We start from the raw sequence: 25,819 nt of genomic DNA, 5'->3' as shown, positions 1-25,819 counted from the left end.
TAAAAATATGTCCAGGCTGGCTGTCCTTGTGGGCATCAGCTGCTGGCATCTGCATTGCTGCTGCCATGAGCATGGCACAGCAGGTAAAAGATTGCTTTTCCTTGTGTGACACACGAGCTCTTGACTTGACAGCTAGAGGGATGCAATAGAAAGAGCTGCAACCTCTGCCAGACATGGCAAAGGTGAGTGGGATGTTGTTTCAATTAGTGCTGATGTCAGGAAGGACTGTAAGGATGGTAAGGCTGGTGAGAAAGGGGTGTTTATGTTAGGTTGGATGTGAGGAGGAAGTTTTTCAGCCAGAGGGTGGTGAGGCACTGGAACAGGTTGCCCAGGGAGGCTGTGGATGCCCCATCCCTGCAGGCATCCAAGGCCAGGCTGGATGTGGCTCTGGGCAGCCTGGGCTGCTGGTTGGCAGGTCAGACAGCCCACAGGACTTTATTGCAGCCCTGGGTGCAGGGGGATCACTGCTCCTAGCATGCACACAGAAGAGCTGGAGCACACAGGTGATGTACATTCCACTTGTGAACATTCCTGCAATTGCAGAGAGCGTGCGCCTGTTCCAATCACTGCTGCACAGATCAAAAACTGATTGCAGATGAGCTGTTTTGGTATGGGGTTCTTGCCAACGGTCTGCAGTGGCTGTGTGATTCCTCGGGGAGTTGCTCTCCAGCCCAAAGGTCATGTCCTAAGTCGACCAGATCCCGTTTGTGTCCAGAAATGGCTGACAACAGATCAGCTGCTGGTCAAGTTTCTAACATCACACTGGCCTTGCTCCAGTGTCTGTGTCATCAGCCCCAGCACATACGGTGCACCTCTTCAAGGCTTGGGAACACTGAGACTCTGCACTTGGGCTCCAGACATCCTGCTGCACCAAGAGGTTATTCTAGCTTTGGTATCTTGCAAATTTGTCTATAACTACATCACTGTAATCATAAATGTCTAGGAGCATGGAGATGGAGAAATTAATCTCCCTGTAATTCTCTGTACTGCAGCCCCGTGGTTGTCAACACCTAATGCAATATTGAAATTTCAGTTGAGAAATTGAAAGCTGTCCCTAACAAAAAAACATCTGCATTTGTTATTGAAATCACACTGAGGATCAAGAAATCCAAATGCTTCTAGCATAACCACGATTATAGGCAGTGTTTAGACAAGCTCTTACAGGAAAACCATGAACACAAGGCTAAAGAGAGACTAAGTGATGCACTCTGCAGGAATACTCATGGAAGTCTTCACAGTGCAGGAGTCTGATCTGATTACAGATGCTGTGCTTTAAGTACCCCTTATCATATCTTTTTTTCACTGTTGTGCAGGGGTTGGACTCAGTGATCTCTGCAGGCTGGAGATGCTGTTTGCTAATGGCAGATGGAGAGAGGAAAAGCAAGTGCAAGGCATGCTGTGCATAGCCACCACATGGCATCTGCACCATTTCCCCCTGCACAAAGGAGGAGCAGCTCACAAGCTTGGCCTGGGCCAGGGAAGGGAGCAGACAAACATCTGGACCGACCCCAAACGAGCTGGTTCTGCAGGTTGGGTGTCTTCTGCTGCTTGTCTCACATCCTGCTGCTCAGCGGTAGATTTGTTCCTGCTCAGTGCTAACAGGAAACTCACACAGCATTTCTGTTTCAGCTGTGCCAACGCTTTGATCCCTTGCTGCTTGGATGGGGCGTTTGAAGAAGGATGCCTGTGCTGATGTCCAGCCAGGCTTTGGGGATGAGTCTCCACACCAGGGTCCGTCTGACAGGACTGAGGGTTGGGGATCCAGCCAGGTCGAGTCCAGCGTGCTTTGCTCTATTTCTTAGTGCTTGTTTTTGCTCAGGAGGGCAGGAGGTGAACCTCATGAACCAATGCCTGCAGACGGGGTTTGCAGAGAAAGAGGTCCTGCAGGCCTTGTGTGACAGCCACGGAGCTGCAGCGAGGCTGCATCCGTGTAAAACACCAGAGATCCACGGAGGTGTGAAGGGGAGCTGTGGGCTGCAGTCACGCAGGAAGGGATGTGCATGCTCGGGGTTTGGTTGTTGTGTGTGTGTTAAGTGACTGTGATACCACTGCTGGGTCAGTGTGAGTGTACGGAACAAGTGTGACAGCCTTTTTGATGGAGCCCTGTGAAAGGAGTCCTATGGACTTGAGATCCAACTATCAGCCCGTGGGCATCATCCAGGAGTTGGGGTAGGGGATGAGGCAAGGGAAGTTGGGCTAAGAAAGGGATAAAGCAGTCTGGCAGCAGTTCTGTGTTTCTCCCATCTCCTGCTTTATTTCCTTCCAGGTGAAATAGATGGGTGCTGCAACATGCCCTTGAATGTAACAAAAGCCACTCTAGTGTGGATTTGACATGGGCCCAGCACTGCAAGGTACGCTGCTGGGAGGAAGCGTCCATCTGGCTGAGGGCAGGAAGGCCCTCCAGAGGGATGCACTGAGGCCAGTTGTGCGAGGCTCAACAAGAGCAAGCGCCAGGTCCTGCGCTTTGGTCATGACGACCCCGTGCCAGCTTCTCCAGGATTTGGCTGGGGTAGAATTCCAAGCAGCCCCTGATTCCAGAACGTTGGGCTGGGCTGTTGGAATCTTCTGCCCTTGTGACTGGTCTTGCCTCCCCACCCTGTGCGTCGTGGTGGAGCAGCCTGGTGGCCCTCAGTGATGTCATAAGGGCTAGAATGAGGGGAGGAGCAGTGCGTGCTGCGTCCCTTCATTGGAGCGCTGGAGCTCTGACTGAGCAGCTCGCTTGTTGCACTTGTGCACCGACTGCGTCCCTTTGTCTTCACACCGTCCTGTGCAGCACCTTGTAGGTAAGCTGAGACAGTGTGGGAGAGACGGGGGGACAGTGAGTGCTGAGAACTGCTGGCTGGCGGAGCTCATAGGATCACATTCTCTCCATCAGCAGAGGGGTGGCCATGAGGGACAGGGAGGTGATCGTCCCCCCCTGCTCTGCTCTTGTGAGGCCCCAGCTGCAGTACAGCGTCCAGAAAGACAGGGAGCTGTTGGAGAGGGTCCAGAGGCGAGCCACAGAGATGATCAGGGGACAGGAGCACCTCCCCTGCAAAGACAGGCTGAGGGAGCTGGGCTTGTTCAGCCTGGAGAAAAGAAGGCTGTGGGGTGACCTCATGGCAGCCTTCACTACCGAAAGGGAGCCTAAAAAGAGGAGGGGAATCAACTGTTTGAAAGGGTAGATAACTGCAGGACAAGGGGAAATGGTTTTAAGTTGAAAACTTGAGTTTTTAAGTTGAGGGAGGGCAGATTTTGTTTTTTCCCTCGTAGTCTTTGCTAAACCGTGGAAGCAAACTGACCTGCTCTTTCTCTCTCCTCTCTCCACCCTCTGCCTGCTTCCCTGCTGCAGCTTTTGCTCGTGGAAGATCAGAGCAAAGAGACAAGGAACGGCTGCAGATTCGTGAGATTTCTCTCCCTCGTTCTGATCTCTTGCCAGGTACCTGCCATGGTTTGTCCCCCCACATGCTTTAGCAGCCTGTGACGCCCCGTGTTTAGTAACACAGCCTCATCCAGCTTTGATGGGACGCTGGTCACGTGTGGGTTTTCTCCACGTGCTCTGCAGCTCAGCCCTCAGAAGGATGCTGTCTGTGGTGCTGTGACCAGCTGGTCTACAGGAAACCAATCCCTTAGGCAAAGAGTCCCAGCCCCAGCTTGTGCAGAGCTGCACAGCATCACCAGGGACACCAGCAGGCATGCTTGGGCTGTGTGAGTGTGCCCGACAGCTGTAGGGAGCACAGCAGAGATGTGAACAGAGAACATAAAAGTGTGTTTCTTTTCAGTTCCAGCTTGTCACACCTACGCTGATAACTGTGGCGTGCAGCCAGATCAGCTGTGGGCCTGACCTGGCATGGACAGAGGTAGAGTATGAAGCTCTGATTGGTCTTTGTTCCCTGACTGCAGCCAGCAGAGTGAGCCGCAGATGTGCTCTCCTGCTTTCCAAGAGAGCTCCTCTGTGGCAAGACAGTAGTGCAAGTGTGGCAAGTTTATAAAAGTACCAGAGCCATCTCGGCTGTGGGGTTTGTCCTCTACTGACTTTTCCCTTGAAATGGCTGCAGAAACAACAATCATTCTCTGCTCTGTTTGGCCTCGCTGTTGGTTGGACTGCTCAAGAGAGCTGCTTGGTGCTTGCAATGGCACTGTTTGCACCTTGTAACTGCAGCCGTAGCTTTGGTTTCCCTCTTCACGGTCTCCTAGCATCTTAAACAGCCAGCCTTCCTGCACAAAGAGCGCAGGAAAGGAGGGGGCAAAATGGACAAGGCCACCTGTCTGCGTCAGTGCCATTGCTGATTAGTCTGGATGGGGAGAGATGCATCTTTGCATTGCCTGGCGTGTGCCTGCTGCACACCAGGGAGAGAAACAGCCGTTATTAGACTTGCAGTTCCTTCTGAAGTGCCCATGATAAGGACCGAGTGCATTTCCTGCAGCTTTCTCTGCAGATGTGCTCCTCACCTTGAAATCCTCCTTGTTGGTTCCCAGCTCCTCACCGTGGCCTGTGCTCTCTGTTTCAGGCTGAGAACAAGGGGAAGCCCCTGCTGGACCATGAGGTGGCACCTGTGAATGTTCCAGCTATTGCTGCTGCCCATGCTATTAAGAGATACGTTGCCCAGGCAGTGGATGAACTCTCCTTTGAGGTAAGCAGTTCAAGGCGTTCCTTGTTGCTCAATTTTACAATGGCAAATGCCTTCAGAGCTGCACTGGTGCAAGTGCTCTCAAGCTCGGCGATGTTTGGCAGTGCAGAAGAATGCAGTCATTTGAGCTGTGCTTTCCTCCCAGCCGTGCTGAAGCTGGGATTGACACTGCAATCTCTTGCAGGTGGGAGACATCGTGTGTGTCATCGACATGCCACCAAAGGAGCTGACCCCCTGGTGGAGAGGCAAGCTCGGCTTCCAGGTAGGCACAAGCTTCAGACTGGAGAGTGCAACTGCAGTAAAGGCAGGAATCTCAGCTTAAAGCTGCTCTGCCTGCACAGGATGCCTAAAGGACATAAACAGTTTCCCTGTGTCGGTGTCAGAGGACCTTGCCTTTGGCTGCAAATGTTGAAAAATTATTACCTTTATGCTGTGAACTATGGCGATTTTCTGCTGGATAGTCTTATGGAACGTCAGGCAAGCACGTTCCGAGGGAAATGTTACGTGGCTTTTGGTTTAACAGTTCAGACCTGAGAAATGCAGCATGCAATAGTTGGTCTCTATTTTGTTCTTGTTACAGGTTGGATTTTTCCCAGGGGAGTGTGTGGAACTCATTAATAAGAACATTCCTGAGGCACTCATCAATTCTGTGCCAAAGCCAGGTACGGATGTTAAATTTGATGGTGTCCTTTATCCATCCCACATTGTCATCTGGATTGATGATCTTTCATGCATACCATGGGGCAGAGATTTGGCCCAATCTTCCTGTGTTTATGATTGGACTTGGCAAAACTATAGAATCTTCATAGAATGGCTTGGGATGGAAGGGACCTCAGGCATCATCATGCTCCAACCCTCCCGCCTCAGGATGGTCTCCCAGCCCCCACATTTAATGTGAGACTAGATCAGGCTGCCCAGGGCCCCATCCAACCTGGCCTTGGGCTCCTCCAGAGATGGAGAAAATCCCTTTTTGTATGTACTGGTTGGTAATGTTCTTCCCGTTCTGACGTGCTCTGTAGAATGTGCTGTGCTCGGCCTCGTCCAACGGAGCCAGACCTGAAATGACCTGGTTTCTTCCTTTTGTTGTGCAGTGCCCAAGAAACGCAGCAAGATCCTCACCTTCCTTCGTTCCTTGGTGAAGGCCCGCCCAAAGAAACCGACCGAGCGGGAGGTGGAGAAGGAAAGGGTGTTTGGCGGTGACCTGGGAGAGCATCTTCTCCACTCCGGTCGTGATGGTAAGGAGCTGCCCATTCCTGAGATCTTCCTCTGCTGGGCATCTAAAGAAGATGAAAGGGAGCTCATATCTAGCAGGGGGCAGGCTGATAGCCGTGGAGACACGTGTAATGGGAGTTGATGGCTGAAGGATCAAGTGAGGCGGATGCTCCTAAGAGACAAGCACATCTGTATTTGCTTCAGCCAAGCCTGGCTGGGCTTAGTGGATGGGATGTGAAGCACAGCCTGCAGCAGGACTTGAATCAGGAGCTCCACTGACGGCTGGCACGTGTTCTTCAGTCCCCCAGGTCCTCCAGAGCTGCGCTGAGTTCATTGAGCAGCACGGCGTGGTGCAGGGGATATACCGCCTGTCCGGCGTCGTGTCCAACATCCAGAGACTGCGGTAAGAGTGCTGCGACTGACACAGCCTGAGTGCATCTGGTGTGGCTTTGGGCTTGCCTTCCTCTCACTCAACCGGGTTTGCGTCCCTCTCTCCAGGCAGGAATTTGAGTCGGAGCAGATTCCTGAGCTCACCGTCCGCGACATTCACAGCGTGAGCTCCGTCTGCAAGATGTACTTCAGGGAGCTCCCGAACCCTCTGCTCACCCACCAGCTGTACGGCAAGTTCTCGGTAAGCACAAGGCCACGTCTTTCATTTCCCTCTTCCTGGGCCTCTTGGCAGATGGCTGCAGCAGTGCCCCAGCTCGGAGGCCCTTTTGCTGTCAGCCCCACGAGGTTTACTCGCAGTGCTGTACTAGCCTGATTGGTGTCTCGCTCCCTTTCTGCACTACTCCAGGATGCTGTTGGTGCCGCTACAGAGGAGGAGCGGCTGCTCAGAATGCAGGACGTCATCCAGCAGCTGCCCGCTCCTCACTACAGGTCAGTGCTGCCCTCAGCCTGCTGAGCTCAGCCCTGCTGCATTGCAGAGGGCAACGATGCGGTTCCAGGCTCTGTCTCACGCCGGCAACACGATGCCTGTGTATGCTGAAGGGTTGAAGGCTCCATGGGCTTACTTTATGGGGTCAGTTCCTGGGCACGGGGCACGCTTGGTGCAGCTGATGGCTGCGGCTGTGCTGTGCTGGGGCTTGGTGCTGCAGCGTGGCACTCAGTCAGGTTGGATCTACTTCATCTTCCGTGACAGTAGCAATCACAAGAAGTAGCATGAATGGAGGTTTGCTTTCTGAATTGCAGCACGGCATGCTCGTTGGTGCTGAACGTTTGCCTCTCTTGTTTTCCAGGACACTGGAGTTCCTGATGAGACACTTGGCGTGTCTGGCTGGGAGCTCCACCATCACAAACATGCATGCCAAGAACCTAGCCATTGTGTGGGCTCCAAACCTCTTAAGGTAAACTGCTGGTTCTGTTCCAACACAACACTTACATCTGTTCTCCATTAAAAAAAAAAACAGTGCTCCCTTTTTCTCCATCAAATGTGCTCTTCTCCTGTAAAATCTGTGGCTGACAGAAGAGCAGGAGCCTGGGCTGTTCTCCAACCCCACGGGCACAATGTCTAGGTGACAATTTCTGCAGTCTTGTTGAGATGAGACTGACGTGTCCTTGATCATCCAGGGGAATTTCTGCAGTGGCATCACTGATTGCCCACTGCGGAAGTCTCCAGAGCCTCAGCTGACAGCTTTTGGCTGCAACAATTCAGACTCGGGGAAACGGTCTTGGAGAAATGACTTCTAAAATCTGCCTTTTCTACAGATCACAGCAGAACGAGTTTGCCTGCGCCAGCGGAAGAGCTGCCTGCATGGAGCTGCAGACGCAGTCGGATGTGGTGGAATTCATCATCAACCACACCGACGTCCTCTTCGGCTCCAAATCCGGAGCAGACATTGCAGATGCAGCAGGTGAGTGTCTTCCTCCATTAGCTTGATCTTGACCTGACACCTTGACCAAATGCAGGCCTTCTCCGGGACCTTTGAGATACTCTTTTACCATCAAAGGGACAGCAGACCTCTGGGCTTCCATTAGAATCTGGCATCCTGTTGCTGGATGCTGAGAACGTCCAAGCCTAAATTTCACAAGGAGGAAACCGATATTATTATGGTTTGCATGCAGGAAAAGCTTGATGCAAGTGTGGCAGTGAAGCTTTCTCAGTTCCCTGCCCCCATTTCCTTGGGTTTTTCCTTGCCTGTTTTGATACAGTAAGCTGCTCTTCGTTATAACCGTGTCCTTTGCCATAAACACACCTCTTCCCACATGGTTATTTTGAGCTCCTCTTCTTCCAGTGGCTCGGATAAGCAAGCCTGAGAAAAATACAGCACCTCCCCCAGAACTGTGGTGGCTGTGCTGCTGCTTTCTGATCCTCGCTCTTACCTGTGGTTTTCCCTGACAGGGCACAATTCTCTCCCAGGGCCCAAGTCTGTGGGGGTCTCTTCTGCTGCCACAAAGCTGCTCAGCCTGGAGGAGGCACAGGCACAGAGGCGAGGCCACAGCAGCTCTCCCCCTGTGACAGAGAGCAGCCACGACATTGAAGTGGAAGAAAGCCCTGCAGCTGGGCAGGGCAAATTCCACACCGTCATCAACTTTCCATCTGACAGGTAAAGAGGACTTTCTTTTCCAGCACCTAGCATCATTGTTTGGGTGGGTTTTTGTGTTTTCCTGCAGAAACCAGGCAGTGCTAGGAACAAGCAACTGCTGCCAAGAGCTCAGTGCTGCTCTTCCCTCACCCTGCACCACGCACGACTCACAGCATTGGCTGTTTTCTCTCTCCAGGCAAAATCCACCCAGCAAGAGTGAGGAATCACCAGCTAGCAGTTGGTGTTGCTGCTTCAGCCTCAGAAAGCCATCCTCTGGCAGCAAACGCCAACTGCAGCGCAATGCCAGGCAGCCCTCAGAAACAGCAGTGGTAGTCCTGGCAGGTAAGGGTGCAAATGCAGCTTCCAAATCCCTGCTTTTCAGGAACATAGAATTCAAGTTTGCTCTGCACTTGTATCTCCTTCTGCCATTCCAGCCCCTGCCTAACGTCTTCAGTACACCTCTGATCAACCACTGTCGTAATTCAGCTTGTGAAAGTTTGACACTAACCCCTGTGTATCCTTTCTAGGTGAATCGAGCCCTTGCCAACCCACAAGATCCAGGGCAAGTAGCGAGGAAGCTCTGTGTGCTTCCATCAGTGGAGAGCTCTTAGGAAGCACAAATTGCTGCAGTTCCAACAGCAGCCTTCCACATGAAAACAATGATGGAGAGAAGGAGCTCATCGAAGTCCATGCCCTCATTACACCTGGCTCTGCTGAAGTTGCTGACCTGGGCCTGCAAGACACCACAGTCGCCAGCCTGGATTGTAACCAGGAGTCCATGCAGTGCAGCCCATCCCAAGCACAGTGTGAGTGCCCCGACAGCAGCACCTCCATGCAGGAGCAGGTCAGCATCAGTGAGGAGGAGCAGAGCCTCTTGCAGGGGGACTTTCAATCAGGCCTCCAGTCTCAGGCACAGGACAGCAGCACTGAGAGCTCTGAGCCACTCTCTCCATGACAAGACAGGATGAGTCCCATCTTCACCGTGGACCTCTCACACCCTCCTGTCCTTTATTTAATAATAAAAGCACACTCGTGCTCAACCAACGCCTTGACTGCCTCCAGAGTCTTCATTCACACGGACTGGGATGAATGCAGCACACAGCAAGGCACCCCAGCTTGCAATGCTGTGGCCGTGGGGTGCGTGCAGCACAGCTCCGGGTTTTGTTCCTGTTTTGTCTGGCTTTGGGATGTCTGCAGGGGGAGCTCTGCTACCATTTGGCATGGTAGCAAATAATCTCTCGCATCCTGGATGCTGCTCATGATACTCCCAAGCTTCCTGGCTGTGGCTTTGTGATGCTTTTCAGGGCTTTCTGATGCATTTCCATGCCTTGGCTGTTCTTTAACACCTCTCTCCTCCCATCATGTCCTTTCCTGGCTCCCACCTACGAGCTGGCCGTGCAGATCATCTCCAGACCTGTCATCATCACACTGCGGCAGGAGAAGCTCCCCCTGGCCAACGTCAGGCAGTACTGCTTGGTCTGCAGCTCAGTGGCCATTTCCCTTTTAGGCGGCTCCTGCAGAAGAATCAAGCAGCAGAAGAATTTGCTCACCCTGCAGCACACAAATGCTACGAAAGCAGAAACAACCTGGGAATCTCTGGGTCTGCAAGACTTCACAGACACTTATTGACTGTGTCTGATGGTTCCCTCCCATCCTTGATTTCCTTCTCCCCTTCTCCTCGTCTGATCCCACTGCTGAGCCATGATCAAGCTGCCCAGTGTGGCAGAGCATCGTGCAGAGCCGTGCTGCACCTCCTTCCCTTCCTCTCCTGCAGCTCAGCATGCAACCTGAGCAAGTTTTTTTCTGAGAAAGTGACCAGCTCTTTTCCATCCCTTTGCCCCTACAAACAGTTGTCCAGAGGATCTCATCCAAGAATTCCTGGAACAGCCTGCAGCTGGCTCTCCTGAAGTTCAGGCTCCTGCCTTTGCTTCCTGCCAGGCCCGCATTCCTTGAGATCACAAACTGAAGGAGGGCATGGTCACTGCAGCCCTGACCGCCTCCTGTCGTAACCCCTGGTGTGCACCATGTCCAGCAATGCTTCCCTTCTGCTTGCTGTGCCCAATGCCTGCACCACAGAGTGATTCTCACTGCACTCCAGGAGTCTGTCAGATTGCTTGCAGCCAGCCATGCTGATTTCCCAGACTGACTGGAATCCCCCATCAGGATGAGAGTCAGTGAGTGTGATGCTTCTGCTGGCTGCAGTAAGCAGCTCCCACCAACAGGCTCTCTTTCCAGGCGGCTGTAGCAGACCCTCACCTCCAGAAGCCCTGCACTGCTGCACTTCCTAATTTTACCCACAAGTTCACAACCTGCTCATGGCTCTTCTTAGTTCTTTGCAGTCAACTTCTCATCATAGAGGGCAAATCCCTTGCCTTCCAGAATTCCATGGTATCAATTGTGTCTGCTTTATGTCAGGATTTTTTTTCTTTCTTTTCTTTTTCCATTTTCTAGGTAGGAAAATGAATTTCTGAGCCAGGAGAAGCAGAAGTGAAACAGTCTTCCTGGCACTGCTCAGGTTGCAGGAGTTGCCAAGTGCTCCTCAGGTAATGTGTGCTGAAGAGCTGACCTTGGTGGCAGGGGCTGTGGCTGCATTTTGTGCCTGTCATGCGGGAATCCAAGAAAGCCTATTCAGAGCAGGAGCTGCAGAGCGAGATAAACATCACGAGAAGGTAAGGCTGAGAAGCAAGGACACCTCCAGAAAGAAGAGAAAAACTGAGTCAAGTGAGCTGCGTGACGGCCGTGTGATGCTGACCATGACTGGAGGAAGAGCGCATGGCTGGGAATGACTGATGGCTCTGGTTGGATGGGTGCCTGTGTGCACAGAGGTAAGGAGTGTTTGTGGGATGTTTTGCTGGCATCTAACGGCTGTAAGGGGAAGTCAAGAGAGAAAACTTGTGAATGCATAGAAGGGATGTTAAAATCTGGAACAGACTGTTTGGATCAGTCACAGCTGAGTCCAGATTGCCACACTGCCAGAACCTGGGGCCTAGGATTTTCCTTTAAGAGTGCCAACTGCTCATTTTAAATGATAAAAAGTAACATTGATAGAAGCTTCCCTCCTTGCATTAGAATAAGGCATTGATATTTGATGTTTCTGTCTTTCCATTCCTTTAGCAGCCTGGGTGTTGATGCAGCTGCATGCATCTGCTGCCCTCCCCTTCTGTTTTGTGTAAAAGAACAGTAAAATATGCAATCAGTGTGAGATCTTTCTGAAGTATTTTACTTTATTTGCCCCTAGGCTGCAATGGCTGGGAAATGGCAGTGTCACCCAGGAGCCCACACGGCGACCTGATGTCTCATTGTTGGGGTCTATTGGAAACCACCACGATGACAAAAGAATGCCTGGGATTCCTCCGGCCCAAATGCCAAACCTTGCACTTGGCTGTGCTGAACCTCATGAGGTTCACCCAGGCCCACCTCTCAAGTCTGCTGAGCTCAAACAGATGTCCTTTTTCTCGTGTCCTTCCATTCCGAGTCCATCTGTTCCCCAAAGCAAAAGAATTTGGAGGGAACCACCGACAGTTATGTGAGCGATTTCAGCGTCTACTTCTGATCATGGCAACAACTTCAGAGGTCACACTTAATTTACGGTGCCCGTTGTAATTCTGACCAAGGCTGCAGTTGCAGCTGACTTCCCAAGGCTGCAAGACGTGGTGGTGACACAGCCTTGTGCTTCTGCATTGGTGCTCATCCCACGTTTCCTTTCTCTGTCTCGCAGGTCAGCTCCTGCTGGAAGCAGATGGTATCCCAGTGTGAATGAAGGTCAGTGCAGGAGCAGCTGCTGATGGGAGGAAGGAAGTCCATGCTGAAGAGCTCTGAAGCATCTGCAGGTATGGTTCTGGAGGAGGCAGCAGTGATGTCGGAGGGCTCCCCAGCAGGAAGCTGTCTCATCCAAATGCTTGCTGAGTGGTTGGAAGGGAGCTTTCTGCATGACAGCAGCACCAGCTGCTTGCTTCAGATGTTGCAAAGACAAGGATTAGCACGAGTTCCAGTATCTACAGTATCATCACGAATCACGATAGGATTACAATGTGTCCTCATACAAACGCAGCCATTTCTCTCTGAGTCCAAAGGCTGTCCGGAAAGCATCTTTGAGGTCTCTCACACCAAACCACTGCTGTCCGTGTGGGATCTGACTCATTAGGGTATAGGGGTTAGGAACCACAGGCTGTCTTTTGAGAACGGGTTCAGTCATTTCCTTACATCTTGCACCAGCCGATACGTGCCGTCTGCCTTCCGTGCCGACAGGATTGGGGTGTTATAAGGCCACAGACAAGGTTCCAGAAGACCATCCTTAAGCACTGTCTGTGTTACAGCTTTTAGACCCACTCTCCCTTCTAAGGCTATGGGATATTGTTGCTGTTTCACAGCTCCACTCCCTCCTTGGGCAGTTCTTTGTAAGGGAAAATTGTGAGTCCACCCCGATTTCCTTCCCCTGCCCACACCTTTGGATTCATTTCTTCTTCATCACAGCTGATAACACATTCATTGACACCTGATATCTGTTTCACAGACTTGCAGCTGTAATCCTCATTTAACTGCTAAATCTCTCCCCCATAAATCGGTCCCTGCTTCAGGCACAGAGAACAATTGCCCTGCAACTATTTTATCTTTCCATTTCAGTTCTGTGGTCTCCAAGAGTGGAGCTGTCATTTCTGATCCCTCAGCCCCAGTTATGCACAACAGCCATATCCAGATACATGTCTGGTACCTCTGAACTAGCTAATGCTGTAGGATGGAATGTTGTTTCTGCACTGGCTATCAAATGTGGGATTGCTCTGAAGCAGTACAGCACCATGTGTTTTGTAATTTGCCCTTAGAAACAGTTTGAAAAAGTAGAAAGACTTTATTAGTATTAGTAAAAAGAAGTTATTTCATAACATATTTTAGAAATACAGTTGTTCAATCATGTGATCAATTCTCACTTACAGAACTGTAATAGTTACAAATTGCATGGGTTTAGTATTAAGGACCAGAAAGCATGTTGTAAGGCCATTCTGTTTGGATAGGAGAAGCTCAGCAAAAGAAAAACAGACTCCAAAGAAGCCAGGGCCTCCACACAAGGCCGAACTGACTCACTCTGTGGGCAGGTTGGGATGCAACAGGCAGGCATCAAGAGACTCCCCTCTGTCCTCCTTCCAAACTTCTCTCTCTTCAGGGATGAGCAGGTGTCCAGAAATAGTGGCCAAGTGTTGATAAGCAGCTGTCAGGCGTTCAATAATTAGCAGTATACCTGCTGAGCTAGCAACAATTGGTGTTTAGCCAGTCACACACACACACACAGAATGGCCCGGGTTGGAAGGGACCTCAAGGATCAGGAATCTCCAACTCCCTGCCACAGGCAGGGCCACCAACCTCTGTACCACTGCACATATGAACATTGCTGGACAGAAACAGCAGTGTGGGAAAAAACTGTATGCTGAGGATGCAAAGGGTGAATCAGAATGGCTTAACAGCTGTCCCACAAGGAAAAGCAATATCTTACCTGCTGTGCCATGCTCATGGCAACACCAATGCAGAAGCCAGCAGCTGATGCCCACAAGGACAGCCAGCCTGGACTTATTTTCATTACATATCTTTGTCCTGATGTCCTTCTACAAGCTGGAACATTTCTCCATCTCAGCAGAAAAGGGCAGGAGAGTACCAAGTTGCAGGCACACTCTCCTCTTTTTCTGCCACACAAAGAGAAAATGAAAACCAGATGTGTTTCCCTGCCCATGGCAAACACCAGACTTTCCATCCTTACAGTCCTTCCTGCCATCAGCAGCAATGGAAACAACATCCCACTCACCTTTGCCATGTCTGGCAGAGGTTGCAGCTCTTTCTATTGCATCCCTCTAGCTGTCAAGTCTAGAGCTCCTGTGTCACACAAGGAAAATCAATCTTTTACCTGCTGTGCCATGCTCATGGCAGCAGCAATGCAGATGCCAGCAGCTGATGCCCACAAGGACAGCCAGCCTGGACTTACTTTCATTACATATCTTTGTCCTGATGTCCTTCTAGAAGCTGGAACATTTCTCCCTCTGAGCAGCACAGGGCAGGAGAGCTCCAAGTTGCAGGCACACTCTCCTCTTTTTCTGCCACACAAAGAGAAAATGAAAACCAGATGTGTTTCCCAGCCCAAGACAAACACCAGCCTTTCCATCCTTACAGTCTTCCTAACTTCAGCACTAATTGAAACAACATCCCACTCACCTTTGCCATGTCTGGCAGAGGTTGCAGCTCTTTCTATTGCATCCCTCTAACTTTCAAGTCAAGAGCTCCTGTGTCACACAAGGAAAAGCAATCTTTTACCTGCTTTGCCATGCTCACGGCAGAAGCAATGTGGTTGCCAGCAGCTGATGCCCACAAGGACAGCCAGCCTGGACTTACTTTCATTACATATCTTTGTCCTGATGTCCTTCTACAAGCTGGAACATTTCTCCATCTCAGCAGAAGAGGGCAGAAGGGGTCCAAGGTGAGGGCACACTCTCCCCTGTTTATCTTGCACTCATAGAGAAAGAGAAAATGAAAACCAGATGTGTTTCCCTGCCCATGGCAAACACCAGCCTTTCCATCCTTACAGTCCTCCTGACATCAGCAGCAACTGAAACAACATCCCACTCACCTTTGCCATGTCTGGCAGAGGTTGAATCTCTTTCTATTTCATCCCTCTAGCTTTCAAGTCTAGAGCTCCTGTGTCACACAAGGAAAAGCAATCTATTACCTGCTGTGCCATGCTCATGGCAGCAGCAATGCAGATGCCAGCAGCTGATGCCCACAAGGACAGCCACCCTGGACTTATTTTCATTACATATCTTTGTCCTGATGTCCTTCTACAAGCTGGAACAATTCTCCATCTCAGCAGAAAAGGGCAGGAGAGTACCAAGTTGCAGGCACACTCTCCTCTTTTTCTGCCACACAAAGAGAAAATGAAAACCAGATGTGTTTCCCTGCCCATGGCAAACACCAGCCTTTCCACCCTTACAGTCCTTCCTGACATCTGCACTAATTGAAACAACATCCCACTCACCTTTGCCATGTCTGGCAGAGGTTGCAGCTCTTTCTATTGTATCCCTCTTGCTTTTACATCAAAAGCTCCTGTGTCACACAAGGAAAAGCAATCTTTTACCTGCTGTGCCGTGCTCATGGCAGCAGCAATGCAGATGTCAGCAGCTGATGCCCACAAGGACAGCCAGCCTGGACTTATTTTCATTACATATCTTTGTCCTGATGTCCTTCTAGAAGCTGGGACATTTCGCCACCTCAGCAGAAGAGGGCAGGAGGTGTCCAATGTTAGGGCACACTCTCCGCTTTTTCTGGAACACAAAGAGAAAATGAAAACCAGATGTGATTCCCTGCCCATGGCAAACACCAGACCTTCCATCCTTACAGTCCTCCTGACATCAGCAGCAACTGAAACAACATCCCACTCACCTTTGCCATGTTTGGCAGAGGTTGCAGCTCTTTCTATTGCATCCCTCTAGCTTTCAAGTCAAGAGCTCCTGTGTCACACAAGGAAAAGCAATCTTTTACCTGCTGTGCCATGCTCATGGCAGCAGCAATGCAGATGCCAGCAGCTGATGCCCACAAGGACAGCCAGCCTGGACTTATTTTCATTACATATCTTTGTCCTGATGTCCTTCTAGAAGCTGGAACATTTCTCCATCTCTGCAGAAGAGGGCAGGAGAGTTCCAAGGTGAGGGCACACTCTCCCCTGTTTATCTGGCACTCAAAGAGAAAGAGAAAATGAAAACCAGATGTGTTTCCCTGCCCATGGCAAACACCAGCCTTTCCATCCTTACAGTCCTTCCTGACATCAGCAGCAAGTGAAACAACATCCCACTCACCTTTGCCATTTCTGCCAGAGGTTGCAGCTCTTTCTATTGCATCCCTCTAGCTTTCAAGTCAAGAGCTCCTGTGTCACACAAGGAAAAGCAATCTTTTACCTGCTTTGCCATGCTCATGGCAGCAGCAATGCAGATGCCAGCAGCTGATGCCCACTAGGACAGCAAGCCTGGACTTATTTTCATTACATATCTTTGTCCTGATGTCCTTCTAGAAGCTGGAACATTTCTGAATCTCAGCAGAAGAGGGAAGGAGGTGTCCATGGTGAGGGCACACTCACCTCTATTTATCTAGCACTGGAAGATTAAGACAAAATGAAAACCAGATGTGTTTCCCTGCCCATGGCAAACACCAGCCTTTCCACCCTTACAGTCCTTCCTGACATCTGCACTAATTGAAACAACATCCCACTCACCTTTGCCATGTCTGGCAGAGGTTGCAGCTCTTTCTATTGTATCCCTCTTGCTTTTACATCAAAAGCTCCTGTGTCACACAAGGAAAAGCAATCTTTTACCTGCTGTGCCGTGCTCATGGCAGCAGCAATGCAGATGTCAGCAGCTGATGCCCACAAGGACAGCCAGCCTGGACTTATTTTCATTACATATCTTTGTCCTGATGTCCTTCTAGAAGCTGGGACATTTCGCCACCTCAGCAGAAGAGGGCAGGAGGTGTCCAATGTTAGGGCACACTCTCCTCTTTTTCTGGAACACAAAGAGAAAATGAAAACCAGATGTGATTCCCTGCCCATGGCAAACACCAGCCTTTCCATCCTTACAGTCTTCCTGACTTCAGCACTAATTGAAACAACATCCCACTCACCTTTGCCATGTCTGGCAGAGGTTGCAGCTCTTTCTATTGCATCCCTCTAGCTTTCAAGTCAAGAGCTCCTGTGTCACACAAGGAAAAGCAATATTTTACCTGCTTTGCCATGCTCATGGCAACACCAATGCAGATGCCAGCAGCTGATGCCCACAAGGACAGCCAGCCTGGACTTATTTTCATTACATATCTTTGTCCTGATGTCCTTCTAGAAGCTGGAACATTTCTCCATCTCAGCAGAAGAGGGCAGGATTGGTCCAAGGTGAGGGCACACTCGGCTCTTTTTCTAGCACACAAAGAGAAAATGAAAACCAGATGTGTTTCCCTGCCCATGGCAAACACCAGCCTTTCCATCCTTACAGTCTTCCTGACTTCAGCACTAATTGAAACAACATCCCACTCACCTTTGCCATGTCTGGCAGAGGTTGCAGCTCTTTCTATTGCATCCCTCTAACTGTCAAGTCTAGAGCTCTTATGTCACACAAGGAAAAGCAATCTTTTACCTGCTGTGCCATGCTCATGGCAGCACCAATGCAGATGCCAGCAGCTGATGCCCACAAGGACAGCCAGCCTGGACTTATTTTCATTATATATCTTTGTCCTGATGTCCTTCTAGAAGCTGAAACATTTCTCCCTCTGAGCAGCAGAGGGCAGGATGGGTCCAAGGTGAAGGCACACTCTCCCCTGCTTATCTGGCAGTCAAAGAGAAAGAGAAAATGAAAACCAGATGTGTTTCCCTGCCCATGGCAAACACCAGACCTTCCATCCTTACAGTCTTCCTGACATCAGCAGCAACTGAAACAACATCCCACTCATCTTTGCCATGTCTGGCAGAGGTTGCAGCTCTTTCTATTGCATCCCTCTAGCTTTCAAGTCAAGAGCTCCTGTGTCACACAAGGAAAAGCAACCTTTTACTTGCTTTGCCATGATCATGGCAGCAGCAATGCAGTTGCCAGCAACTGATGCCCACAAGGGCAGCCAGCCTGGACTTATTTTCATTACATATCTTTGTCCTGATGTCCTTCTAGAAGCTGGAACATTTCTCCATCTCAGCAGAAGAGGGCAGGACGGGTCCAAGGTGAGGGCACACTCTCCCCTGTTTATCTGGCACAAAAAGAGAAAGAGAAAATGAAAACCAGATGTGTTTCCCTGCCCATGGCAAACACCAGCCTTTCCATCCTTACAGTCCTTCCTGACATCAGCACTAATTGAAACAACATCCCACTCACCTTTGCCATGTCTGGCAGAGGTTGCAGCTCTTTCTATTGCATCCCTCTTGCTTTCAAGTCAAGAGCTCCTGTGTCACACAAGGAAAAGCAATCTTTTACCTGCTTTGCCATGATCATGGCAGCAGCAATGAAGATACCAGCAGCTGATGCCCACAAGGATAGCCAGCCTGGACTTATTTTCATTACATATCTTTGTCCTGATGTCCTTCTAGAAGCTGGGACGTTTCACCATCTCAGCAGAGGAGGGCAGGAAGTGTCCAAGGTTAGGGCACACTCTCCTCTTTTTCTGGAACACAAAGAGAAAATGAAAACCAGATGTGTTTCCCTGCCCATGGCAAACACCAGCCTTTCCATCCTTACAGTCCTTCCTGACATCAGCAGCAACTGAAACAACATCCCACTCTCCTTAGCCATGTCTGGCAGAGGTTGCAGCTCTTTCTATTGCATCCCTCTAGCTTTCAAGTCAAGAGCTCCTGTGTCACACAAGGAAAAACAACCTTTTACCTGATTTGCCATGCTCATGGCAGCAGCAATGCAGATCCCAGCAGCTGATGCCCACAAGGACAGCCAGCCTGGACTTATTTTCATTACATATCTTTGTCCTGATGTCCTTCTAGAAGCTGGGACATTTCGCCACCTCAGCAGAAGAGGGCAGGAGGTGTCCAAGGTTAGGGCACACTCTCCTCTTTTTCTGGAACACAAAGAGAAAATGAAAACCAGATGTGTTTCCCTGCCCATGGCAAACACCAGCCTTTCCATCCTTGCAGTCCTTCCTGACATCAGCACTAACTGAAACAACATTCCACTCACCTTTGCAATGTCTGGCAGATATTGCAGGCTTTCTATTGCATCCCTCTAGCTTTCAAGTCAAGAGCTCCTGTGTCAAACAAGGAAAAGCAACATTTTACCTGCTGTGCCATGCTCATGGCAACACCAATGCAGATGCTAGCAGCTGATGCCCACAAGGACAGCCAGCCTGGACTTATTTTCATTACATACCTTTGTCCTGATGTCCTTCTAGAAGCTGGGACATTTCACCATCTCAGCAGAAGAGGGCAGGAGAGTTCCAAGGTGAGGGCACACTCTCCCCTGTTTATCTGGCACTCAAAGAGAAAGAGAAAATGAAAACCAGATGTGTTTCCCTGCCCATGGCAAACACCAGCCTTTCCATCCTTGCAGTCCTTCCTGACATCAGCACTAACTGAAACAACATCCCACTCACCTTTGCCATGTCTGGCAGAGGTTGCAGCTCTTTCTATTGCATCCCTCTTGCTTTCAAGTCAAGAGCACCTGTGTCACACAAGGAAAAGCAACCTTTTACCTGCTTTGTCATGCTCATGGCAACAACAATGCAGATGCCAGCAGCTGATGCCCACAAGGACAGCCAGCCTGGACTTATTTTCATTACATATCTTTGTCCTGATGTCCTTCTAGAAGCTGGAACATTTCTGAATCTCAGCAGAAGAGGGCAGGAGGGGTCCAAGTTGAGGGCACACTCAACCCTGTTTATCTGGCACTCAAAGAGAAAGAGAAAATGAAAACCAGATGTGTTTCCCTGCCCATGGCAAACACCAGCCTTTCCATCCTTACAGTCCTTCCAGACATCAGCACTAATTGAAACAAAATCCCACTCACCTTTGCCATGTCTGGCAGAGGTTGCACCTCTTTCTATTGCATCCCTCTTGCTTTTAAGTCAACAGAGACTGTGTCACACAAGGAAAAGCAACCTTTTACCTGCTGTGCCATGCTCATGGCAACACCAATGCAGATGTCAGCAGCTGATGCCCACAAGGACAGCCAGCCTGGACTTATTTTCATTACATATCTTTGTCCTGATGTCCTTCTAGAAGCTGGGACATTTCTCCCTCTGAGCAGCAGAGGGCAGGAGGGGTCGAAGGTGAGGGCACACTATGCTCATTTTCTGGCTCACAAAGAGAAACTGAAAACCAGATGTGTTTCCCTGCCCATGGCAAACACCAGCCTTTCCATCCTTACAGTTCTTCCTGACATCAGCATTAATTGAAACAACATCCCACTCACCTTTGCCATGTCTGGCAGAGGTTGCAGCTCTTTCTATTGCATCCCTCTTGCTTTCAAGTCAACAGAGCCAGTGTCACTCAAGGAAAAGCAACCTTTTACCTGCTGTGCCATGCTCATGGCAGCAGCAATGCTGATGCCAGCAGCTGATGCCCAGAAGGACAGCCAGCCTGGACTTATTTTCATTACATATCTTTGTCCTGATGTCCTTCTACAAGCTGGGACATTTCGCCACCTCAGCAGAAGAGGGCAGGAGGTGTCCAAGGTTAGGGCACACTCTCCTCTTTTTCTGGAACACAAAGAGAAAATGAAAACCAGATGTGTTTCCCTGCCCATGGCAAACACCAGCCTTTCCATCCTTACAGTCCTTCCTGACATCAGCACTAATTGAAAAAACATCCCACTCACCTTTGCCATGTCTGGCAGAGGTTGCAGCTCTTGCTATTGCATCCCTCTTGCTTTTAAGTCAACAGAGATTGTGTCACACAAGGAAAAGCAATCTTTTACCTGCTGTGCCATGCTCATGGCAACACCAATGCAGATGTCAGCAGCTGATGCCCACAAGGACTGCCAGCCTGGACTTATTTTCATTGCATATCTTTGTCCTGATGTCCTTCTAGAATCTGGAACATTTCTGAATCTCAGCAGAAGAGGGCAGGAGGGGTCCATGGTGAGGGCCCACTCACCTCTATTTATCTAGCACTGAAAGATTAAGTCAAAATGAAAACAAGATGTGTTTCCCTGCCCATGGCAAACACCAGCCTTTCCACCCTTACAGTACTTCCTGACATCTGCACTCATTGAAACAACATCCCACTCACCTTTGCCATGTCTGGGAGAGGTTGCAGCTCTTTCTATTGCATCCCTCTAGCTTTCAAGTCAAGAGCTCCTGTGTCACACAAGGAAAAGCAATCTTTTACCTGCTGTGCCATGCTCATGGCAGCAGCAATGCAGATGCCAGCAGGTGATGCCCACAAGGACAGCCAGCCTGGACTTATTTTCATTACATATCTTTGTCCTGATGTCCTTCTAGAAGCTTGGACATTTCACCATCTCAGCAGAAGAGGGCAGGGGAGTTCCAAGGTGAGGGCACACTCTCCCCTGTTTATCTGGCACTCAAAGAGAATGAAAAAATGAAAACCAGATGTGTTTCCCTGCCCATGGCAAACACCAGCCTTTCCATCCTTACAGTCCTTCCTGACATCAGCAGCAACTGAAACAACATCCCACTCACCTTTTCCTAATCTGGCAGGGAGGTGATGGTCTTTCTTTTATACCCCTCTGGCTTTGAATTTACCAGTGTTTGTGTCACACAAAGAAATGCAACATTCCAGCTTTTCTGCCATTTCCATAGCAACAACTATGCAAATGTCAGCAGCTGATGCCCACAAGGACAGCCAACCTGGACTAATTTTCATTACATATCTTTGTCCTGAAGTCCTTCTAGAAGGTTGAACACTTCTCCATCTCAGCTGCAATCATCAAAAAGGGTCCAAGTTTAGGGCACACTCTCCTCATGGCCTCTTGCACTCAAACACAAAGGGATCATGAAAACAGAAGTGTTTCTTTGCCCATGGAGACACTAGCCTTTCCATCCTGACAGTCCTTCCTACAATCACCTGGAATTGAAACAACATCCCCCACATCTCTTTTTTGAACTTATTCATGCATGAATAATAATAATGAGAATTTTTCTGTAAATCTTATTTCTGTATGGCAATGATCAGATAACTGGAGCTTTTTTCTCTAGAACTATCCAGGAAATTTGCACTGCTTATCTATGTACGCAAAATGTTTTTGCCATTCATCTCAAATATCAATACATCTGGCAAAATAAGATAGGAAAAGTATTTACCGACATTTTTGGACATTGATTACTTTTGGTCAAGTGGGTAAGAATCCCTAAGCTGCAATCATGAAATTCTTTTATCACTTTCTCTGATTTAGCCAGTGTTACTAAAAGGGAAATAAGACACAGGCTTTTGATAGCAGCTGCCAATTTAAGAACGATAATAACTTGTATTATTCTTGGCTAAGATCAAAGTCCTGCATTTCAGGATTATCTCCAGCTCATCAAGTATAATTAACAGTTTTGGATAGCCACATTATTGTATAGCAATATTGTCTTCCTGCAAGAATTGTTTTGACACGTGCCACAGGTTGTTAATAGATTGCCTGATTACCATTTATTTTTTTTATTGGCTTATGATGACTACAGAAAATTATACAGCAGCACCATAAAAACTTTAAATCCTATCCCATGTATCTGCACTCATACGAAAATCATATTGGAAAGCATTGCTGAAACTAAGATTACAAAATAAAGCAGAGGACAATTTCAGTGAAAGCCTGCAGGTTTCACAGCTCTGCCCATTTCAAACCCCTGAAGACATCCACGGGTTTCCTGCTGTGGGACACAGGCACTCACCTGCAGCTCAGCACTGCCTGCTCATGCCTGCGCACACCTTCAGGCTGGAACCAAGGAAATCCTCAGCAAAGACATCAGTACACTTTTGTTATGATGACTTTCATAAAGAAGCATCAAATATTTCTTCATGAGAAATACTGCAAGTCCCTTTGACACTAGCCCTTATTTTAAATGTTTAGATTTGTGCTTCATTCAGGCGTGCTGTCACTCCCAAAAAGATTTTTATTCCTTTTCATTCTGAGGAACACAGTGATTTCTGCCTTGTTTACTGACTGTAGGCACAGCAATACTCCTGCACCTTCAGGGAAACAGCAAATCCATCTCCTTCACACCCTGATTCTATCAAGCTCATTCACCTTACAAGGTATTTATTGCAAGCAGCTCTTCCAAAAATGGAGATTAACAGAACCTGCAACCCAGGACACCTCAGTAAGCCAGTACTTTTCATCTCCTGAAGGTGTAGGTAGACACAGAGCTGGAACATCTTTTCCAGAGCTGTGTGATGCTGTCTCATCTATGTTCCTTTACTGTTGACTCAGTGTCACTTCTTATCTAACCTGGTTGCATCCCAGGATTTCTGGTGCCAAAAATAAACTGAAAGCTTTCATCACTAGTTAAAAGGAAACTGCAATAGGAAAAGCAATTTTTCTGATTTCTCTGCTGATCAAAGATGCTTCATGCAAGCCTGATGCAGAAGAAACAATATCAGCTTTAGAATGACAGTCATGACAGCAGCATTTTCCAGAGTACTTCAGAAAGAACTGAGCACTGCCCCAAGAGCTTCAGAGCGGCAGGCTGTCACAGTGTGCCAACCAGCTCAGCTGTGAGTTGGCACTGAAGCTGCACCACAGGGAGAACAAAGCCCCCTGTGCACCCTTGGAGAGCCAAGGGTTGGAGATTCATGAACCTTGAGCTCCTTTCCAACCCGGGCCATGCTGTGATTCTGGGATTCTCACCTTTGCCTCATCTGGCAGAGGGAGGCAGCTCTTTCTCTTGTCTCCCTACGGCTGTCAGGTCACCAGGGCCAGTGTCACACAGGGAACTGCAAACACTGTGTGTGCTGTGCCCTGCCCATGGCAGCACAGAGGCAGCTGCCAGCAGCTGATGCCCACAAGGACAGCCAGCCTGGACTTCCTTTGATTCCTTCCCTTTGGATCAGCGTCCTTCAGGAAGGCGGAACATCTCTCCAGCTGAGCAGCAGAGGACAGCAGGGCTTCGTTGTCTGGGCATGTTCTCTTCTGGCCCTCTGGCCCTCACAGACACAGGAGGAGGACACAGAGGCTGCTGTAACACAGCCAGCCCTGCCTCTCAGGTCAGCTCTCAGGCCATCCTCTCTCCCCTCAGCAGCAGCTCACTGTTCTGCACTCCTCTGGCCTGGGCTGGCAGAGGTGTGCAGCAGTTCTGCTGATCTCCCAGTGCTGGCCATGTCTGCAGTGCCTGTGTGAAAGACACAGGAAGCTGCCAGCATTGCACTGCTCTGCTGTGCCCCTGCCATCACCGAGTTTGCTGTCAGCAGCTGCTGCTACACGTCCATTCAGGCACAGGCCTTTCCTTCCTGGCCCTCTTTCCCCCCTCTCTCCTCTGCTCTCTCTCGTGCTCCCCTTTGGCCTGGGCTGGCTGAGCAGTGCAGGCCTTGTTGTTGCTCCCTGGGCCAACTACGTCACGGTTCCCCGTGACTCTGCCAGCTGCTCTGACACAGCGACTGCGTCCTCAGTGTGGATTCCAGAATGCGACAGACGTCCAGAGAAGACTTCCAGGGCTGATTGGAACATGCTGCCATCAAGAACTGCCATGGCTCAGGCCCCCTGGGAATCTGCTCACAGCGAAAGCTGCTGTCACTCTGTGTGGGCACAGCCTTGTCTGTGTAGGCCTGCTCACACTGCAGCCCCTGTCTGCACCAGAACCGTGCCGATCCACCTTCTCTTGGCCTCCTTGCCTGCATGGAAAAGGGCAGCTTGGGCTGAAGTCCCTCAACTTGCAGATGGCCGAGTGAAGTCTCTGAGCCCTGGTGACCCACTCAGCTCTTCAGCCTGCTGACCTGCTCTGCTGGGGCTGTCTTAACAGGCAGAGGGCACGTTATCCTAATGTCCCCACATCCATCCCTCTTAGCATACTGTAGGCCAGTTCCTAAAAGGACACCTGCACAATCTCTCTGAATGTTAATCAACACGTAGTTGGTCTGTGCACTGCAGAAATTGCACCTAGGTTTTCAGTGGTGATTAGCTATGTGTTTAGTCAGAGGTGCAATGGTTCTAATGGTGAGAGAAAGACATTCCCAGTTGTCACCTGGTGGAACACACTTCAGACTGCAATCCTCAAGCAGACTGCAGTCAAGCTTTCTTAATTACTCGTTGTTGTTATCAATTCAGACGCATCTCTGAATTCCTGCCTGAATGAACATTCTGTAATAATCTGCTGAGACAGTGCAAGGCTTGACAATGAGACTATAGTTTATGAAAGCAGCACTTTTTACTTCCTTTACAAGTTCTTATCTGAATGCTAAATACAACATCAATTCACTTCTCCCTGGCTTGAACGTTTTAAATATTTGGTAAATATGAGGTTCTAATTCTGACATTTAATATGAAAATATTAAAATTCCTTGTAAGTACTTTTTTGTTAGAATGCCAGATGCTAAAGGGATGAAGTGGCACAAGAAAGCACAATGTCTCTGCTGATGGCAGGAAGGACTGTAAGGATGGAAAGGCTGGTGTTTGCCATGGGCAGGGAAACACATCTGGTTTTCTTGTTCCCTTTGTCTTTGAGTGCCAGAAAAAGAGAGGAGAGCGTGCCCTCACCTTGGACCCCTCCTGCCCTCTGCTGCTGAGTTGGAGAAATGTCCCACCTCCTACAAGGACATCAGGACAAAGGTAAGTATTGGAAATAAGTCCAGGCTGGCTGTACTTGTGGGCATCTGTTGCTGGAAAATTTAATGTCAGTAAACTGCCTAGATAATGACAGAATGAGGGTGACAATAGAATGGTACGTAATCACAGTACAATGAAAAAAGTATGCAGGGTGCAGGAAGGGAGGTGTGGACATTCTGAGTTGCAACTCTTTATTTGCTCCAGAAAGCTCTATCAGAATGGAAGACTGAAGGAAATACTTTGAGTGTTTTTTTAATGTGACTGG

The 25,819-nt window shown here is 49.4% G+C and overlaps 1 protein-coding gene and 1 long non-coding RNA gene across 2 annotated transcripts in view; one reads left to right on the top strand and one right to left on the bottom strand.

The window, feature by feature from the left end:
• LOC149912559 (rho GTPase-activating protein 32-like) overlaps positions 1 to 25,819 on the bottom strand; it is a 490,746-nt gene that overhangs the window by 128,386 nt on the left and 336,541 nt on the right. The gene's annotated exons all lie outside the window — the stretch shown is intronic.
• LOC149912573 (uncharacterized) lies at positions 5,723 to 6,362 on the top strand. The gene is made up of 3 exons (XR_016461949.1): positions 5,723 to 5,845; positions 6,123 to 6,225; positions 6,321 to 6,362. It is a non-coding gene; the product is annotated as an uncharacterized LOC149912573 (long non-coding RNA).

This window comes from Phasianus colchicus, chromosome Z, assembly GCF_987193195.1.
Source record: "Phasianus colchicus chromosome Z, bPhaCol1.hap1.1, whole genome shotgun sequence".
Taxonomy (NCBI): domain Eukaryota; kingdom Metazoa; phylum Chordata; class Aves; order Galliformes; family Phasianidae; genus Phasianus; species Phasianus colchicus.
This window is presented reverse-complemented; position numbering and strand designations above follow the sequence as displayed.